Source organism: Xenopus laevis, chromosome 5L (assembly GCF_017654675.1).
Source record: "Xenopus laevis strain J_2021 chromosome 5L, Xenopus_laevis_v10.1, whole genome shotgun sequence".
Lineage (NCBI taxonomy): Eukaryota > Metazoa > Chordata > Amphibia > Anura > Pipidae > Xenopus > Xenopus laevis.
The window spans coordinates 163,346,569-163,352,606 of NC_054379.1; positions in this window are offsets into that span (position 1 = coordinate 163,346,569).

A 6,038-nucleotide genomic window follows, 5' to 3' on the forward strand; every position below is an offset into this window, starting at 1 on the left:
TATATTATTTACAAAGAAAGGAGTCTGACATGGTCACTGTATTCAAAGTCATTAGCAAAGTCAGGGGCCATTGAGCACTGGAGTAGACTGATGCCTGTAAAGGAGTACAAAAGCCATGGAATACAACGGACTGAATGATGTATTTTATTGTGCTGCTTCTGTATTCAGCTACATCATTCTGCAATATAATGTTTAACATGGGCTTTCATCGTATGTTTACATGGAGTTCTGCATGAGAGCCGATGGGTTGAAACAACTTGTTCACTATCCTACAGCTGCTAAGTCACTGCGATCAGATGCAGAGATCGTACTTTTTAAAAGGTTGTGGTGACAAATCGCCAGGTCTTCGCCTAGAGGGAACCGGCTGCTCAGTTAAGTGATTCCCTGCAGTAGAACCCCAGCATGAGATTTTGGATCCACTGTAGGTTAACATAACCCCTCTCACTCATACTTCCCAACATTTTGAAAACAGAAAGAGGGACTAAAATCCCTACGATATCACACGACATTTCTTTGACCACGCCCATTTTGTGACCACAAACCCCTAATTACCGTGTCCATTTTACAAAATTTGGCAGGTTATGAAAGTTTGAACACATTTCTGTGGTTTTTTGTGTGTTATTCTAGTTTTGCTAATGAAGGTGAATTGTCCTCTAAATTGTGTAAGTTCTTATCTTGTTTAAAACCACTACAAAAGTATGTTAAGTATCTATTCTGGGCTCTCTGTCACGAGCCAATTAAGTTAGAAATATTGTATCTTTTTCTGGCTGTTCAGTGCAGCAGAACATATCAGTACATATCCGGGACTGCGGGTTGAGCTGTCAAAAGCTGGACTGTCCCGCTCAAAACGGGAGGTATGCTCTCGCTGTCTATATGCAAGTCTACAGCGTCAAACTGGGTCAGCGGGACCCTTGGAAAAACCCGGTGGGCCTCGGCCCTCTTTGGCCCACTTTCCCAGTCTGGAACCGTGGTTGCTTTCCCCCAAACTTCCCCACTCAAGCGTGAGGTGGGGGAATGAAGCATCAGACGAGGACCTGAAGAGTGTGGTGGAGGCCCAGGGGATGGTGTGGGAGCTCCTGACTTCCCCTCTTGATTGCAGAACAGTTACACACGGGGGTGGAGGGGGTGCAGCATCAAAGAAGGACCTGATGACTGAGGCGGGCCCTGGGGTGGATTTAGGGGCCCCTGAGGAGGCAGCCCCAATGGGACATGGACTCCCCAGTCTGACCCTGCAAGTCTAGATCTTTATCTTAGATCCAGGGATGTTTTTAGCATCTATACCACCCAGGATCTGTGTGCCGAGCAGGACCATATTGTCTATATAGGCACCAAAGGCACATGCCTAGTGACAGCTGAAGGAAAGCAGCCATCTGCTGAGTGGAAGGAGTGAGTAGTGATAAAGAAACCTAAAAAGTGTCAGGTACAATTGAGGGGGGCATTTGAGAAGAAGACAGAAGTTGGCAATTTTGTGTGAGTGGAAGGGGTGAGTATAGGTATAGGGGACAGTTGGGAAGAAGACAGAAGTTGGCAATTGTGTGTGAGTGAACAGGCCCAGATTTGTGGAAAGGCCACGTAGGCCCGGGCCTAGGGCGGCAGGATTTTAGGGGGCGGCATGCTGCCCAACCACACCCACATTGGTTCAAAAACACTGGAGATATAATAATGTTTTTAATTTCCCCATTGATGATGAAAATTTGCATGAATAAAGGGGAGGGGACAGGAGCGACAAACGGCAGTGGGTTTAGGGGCGCCCTCTATGTAAATCCGGCCCTGTGAGTGAAGAGCTGATACAGAAGAGTGTGAAGCGTATGAGTGATGGGGAGAGGGCCCAATGTGCAATCCAGGGGTTTGTGCTGAACCAATTTATAAGGACCGAACCCGCAGGCCAAGACCCAAACCGCATGCCTCATATTTACCCACCTTGATCCGTTACCTGACCTGCAACTGCCTTATCCACAACCCAATCCACAACCCACCGATCACCATTAAACAGAAAGTGCTGATGCTGCGAAATAAGAAAATAGATGAGACCCGCAACCCGCATCTGAAAATCCTATCCTCATCTCACAGGGTAATTCTTTGTTTTTTTCCGGGTAACCCGTGGGTACCTAACCAGCTGCAGGACTCTATTCAGGGTTACTGTACGTACTAAAAGAAGGAAAATGGCATCAATAGGGACAGTGTTGCCCATATGGGGCACTGGGATTTATGGAGGATACAATACCTGCGTTGTTCTTGCTATTTGCCTGGAACAGTCCTCATTTACTGACTGAAAGGGTTTGGAAGGTAACTGGGAGTAGTCAGTGTGAATCAATGTGAACCAAAACATCCTGATTTTCCATCCAGGAATGATTGGGGGTGTGCCTGTAGATAATGTAGTGCTTACTTTGGGGCATAACAATAGTTACCCAACCATTGAAGCACAATTTCAAGCCAAAGGCTGAGAGTTCAAGTTCAGGGAACAGTTAATGAACCATAGCTAGCGCCGTCCAAATGAATATAACTGATATATAATTGATAATGGTGGGTGTGGGAGGCACCTGTCCAGCCTGCTCTGAAGCCTAATGGTGGCCATACAAGGGCAGATAAAGCTGCCGATATCGGTCGTTTGGACAATTTGACAGATTATCTGCCCGTGTATGGGGGGCTTCCAACGGGTCTTCCCGATCAACATCTGGCCACGATATTGATCGGGAAGGTTTGATTTTGAAGTGACCCGTCGGGGCCCCTTGGCGTATCGTAATTCGAGCGTTCGGGCCGAAAGCTCGAATTACCGCCGATATAGCCATGCCGTTAGTGGCATATCGGGGAAAGATCCGCTCGTTTGGCGATGTCGCCAAACGAGCGAATCTTTGACTCTATGGCCAGCTTAAGGCTAAGGCCAGAGGAGTGGGATCTCATCTGCAGAGAAACACAGGCTGAGAATCCTCCCCTCTGCTGCTGCCCTTCTGCCTGATGCTTTTACACCTGGAAACATTACCTCCGCTTGGTCGCCGGCAGATGTGGACAATTTCAGTGTTTGTGGAAATACAAAATCTTGTGCTTCAGTGTGGAAATATTGCGTATCTGCCTGCACCCGAGCAGAGCTAATGTTTCAGGGTGCATCAAGCTCTGCAGCAAATGAAGAATTCCCGACTTGTGTTTCTCTACAGCTGAGATTCAACTCATCTGGCAACAGCCTTCGGCCAAGGCCAGACGTGGAGTTTTTACGTTGTGTTTTTAAAAAAAGCTCTGTCCAGCATAAATACGCCACTGAAACTACACACAACCGTCAACATGCACTTTTCATTCGTTTTTCAGCACGTAGGTTTCTTTTCCCAACATGCACTTCTCATTGTTCCTGTTTCCCCATAATTCCGCTGGATAGAAATAGAAAAGCTATTTAGAAATAGAACAGCTATAAACATGCAAAATGGAGCAAGAAGGTTCGTCAACACGCAACGTAATTACGTCATCAGCCTAATACACCGTAAAAACATATATGCGTCATTTATCTCGTGAAAATTTGGACGCTATATTTAAAATATGCTGTGTATTTGCTGTGCAGATCCCATAGAGTCTATTGATTTGGAAGGTTCTTGATGTATTGGCGTTTCTGCTGAAAAACGCCAATACTGGCGTCCTGTGGCGGATTTCGGCTTGCACCAAGTGAATTGTATGCTAATTCTGCACAACTCACGTTTTAACACAAACAAAAGAAATCGCTTCTATAGTTACTTACACACAATATGTCACTACTGGCGCATCTCATACAAAAAAAACATTGTGGGTAAAAAAAAAATTGCGTAAAAAAATTACACTTTGTGTCATGTTCATAAACATTAATTTTTCACTGGAACAGAATGTGGCACAGTAACAAGTAGATCTACTACATGGAAATAGTTGGGCAGTAAGACTTTGCCTCCATCTCTACTGATGTGCCAAACTCTGTGGTTACTGAGAATAAGCAGATGTACAGTTTTAATAAATGCCTCTAGATGGGGTAAGCACACTGCTGGCACAGACTTTTCCTATACTTTTTCTGTACCTTATCCACATATTAGATACATAGGTTGTTCACCTTTAAAGAATAAGTAAAACTTTAAAATAAGTGAATGTAAAATGAATTTTTTTTCATTCCAAGTTATTAAAGGATACATGTACTGTTAATATGAATGACTTTTGTTACAACAGCACCCCCTGCCAGGGCCGCTCCGGCCATGAGGCAAGGTGAGAATCTTGCCTCAGGCGGCACGGAGCGGCCAGTTACCAGGGGCGGCAAAAAGCCGCCTCTGGTAACTTTAAGAGCCGAATTTCCTTTTTTTAAAACGGAAATTCGGCTCTTCTAGCGCAGCGAGCGCAATAGCGCTCACTGCACTAGCGATGCGGCCCCTCCTCCACCCGCTCCGACGCTGGTAGTTAGAAGAGCGGAGCAGGAGGAGGGGCGGCATTGGAGCTGCTGCCTCAGGCGGCAGCAGCCCCTGAAACGTGCCTGCCACCTGCTGGTCAGTTTCCCACCAGTCTGACCACCAAGTAGTCAAGGAAGTTGTCAGGAGAAAGAAAGAGGCTGATGTTCTTCTGCTTAGGAATAAAATTAGAAACCTTTCTCACATCTTTCCTAAGCAGAAGAACATCAGAGCAGCCTCTTTCTTTCTCCTGACAACTTCCTTGACTACTTTCTGGTCAGACTGGTGGGAAAATGACCAGCAGGTGGCACTGTAGTAACAAAATCCATTAGTAATATCAGTACATGTATCCATTAATATCTTGGGATTATAAATAAATAAATAATGAATGTACATTGCAAAAGTGCTTAGAATAGCCCCCTTATTAATTTTACATTCACTTATTTTAAAGGTTTACTTATCCTTTAAAAGTTTAAAAAGTTTACATTTGAATGTTATGTCTGTGGTGTTTGAGCTCATTTTGCAACATTTAGTGGCAGATTTATTAAGGTTCAGAGGGGTATATTCGAAGTCGAAGGATTTAAATTCAGCAGTCGAATATTGAGGGTTAATTAACCCTCGATATTCAACCTTAGGTAAATTTGCCCCTTTGTGTCAAAACACAAATTCAAATTTAAAAACACCAACTCGAATGTAAATTCGATTGTGAGATTTATCACACTTTGACCATGGAAACAGTTAAACCTAAAACCTGCCGAATTAATTTACCAGTCAATGGCAGAGGTCCGTTGACACATTTGGAGGTGTTAATAAATAGCCTTTCTGATATTCAAGTTTTTTTCGGAAGAAATGTTGATTCGAGTTTCTTTCATGGTCGATTCAAATATAAATAGAATTTCCAGGTCGTTCCCATTCGATCATATTTTAGACATTCAAATTTTTTCATAAATAACCTCCCATTCCAGTTGTGAGTATATTCGAATTTATTAGCGTAAAAAAAAAATCACATTGGTTCGAAATTCGACCTTTAATAAATAACCAAGTAAGTTGATACATTTCTTTTACAGTTTACAGGGTCAGCGACCCCTCTCCCAGAGCTGCTTTAGAAAGGTGAAAATTTGATTTACCCTTCAATATTAGAAAAACAGTCACACATAGAAAATGGAAAGTAATTGGAAAAAGTCTTTATTTCTGGTGAACTGAAAAAAGTGCTGGAAGGTGAACAATCTCTTTAAAGCAGATGTAAACCTTTAAAATAAAAAAACAGTTTTTGGTATCAGAGCAATAGTACAGCATATACTAGGCGAAAACCTAATCTGACACTACCTTTTTTATCTTTAGAACAAACCGTGCTTCCCCTCACTTTTTCTTCTGGCAGGAACCAGAAACGCACAAAAGCCACCAATAACTAACACAAGCAGTAAATTATTTGAAGGCTTGTTAAGGGATCACATTCAAAATGTTGTCCAAACGACTGCTTTCTAAACTAAGGTCTGTTGGGCTTAATGAAGTCGTTTGCACATGGATAGGAAACTGGCTACAGGATCGGGTACAGAGGGTGGTTGTTAATGGGACATTCTCTACTTGGAGTAAGGTTCTTAGTGGGGTCCCCCAGGGCTCAGTATTGGGTCCACTTTTATTTAACTTGTTCAT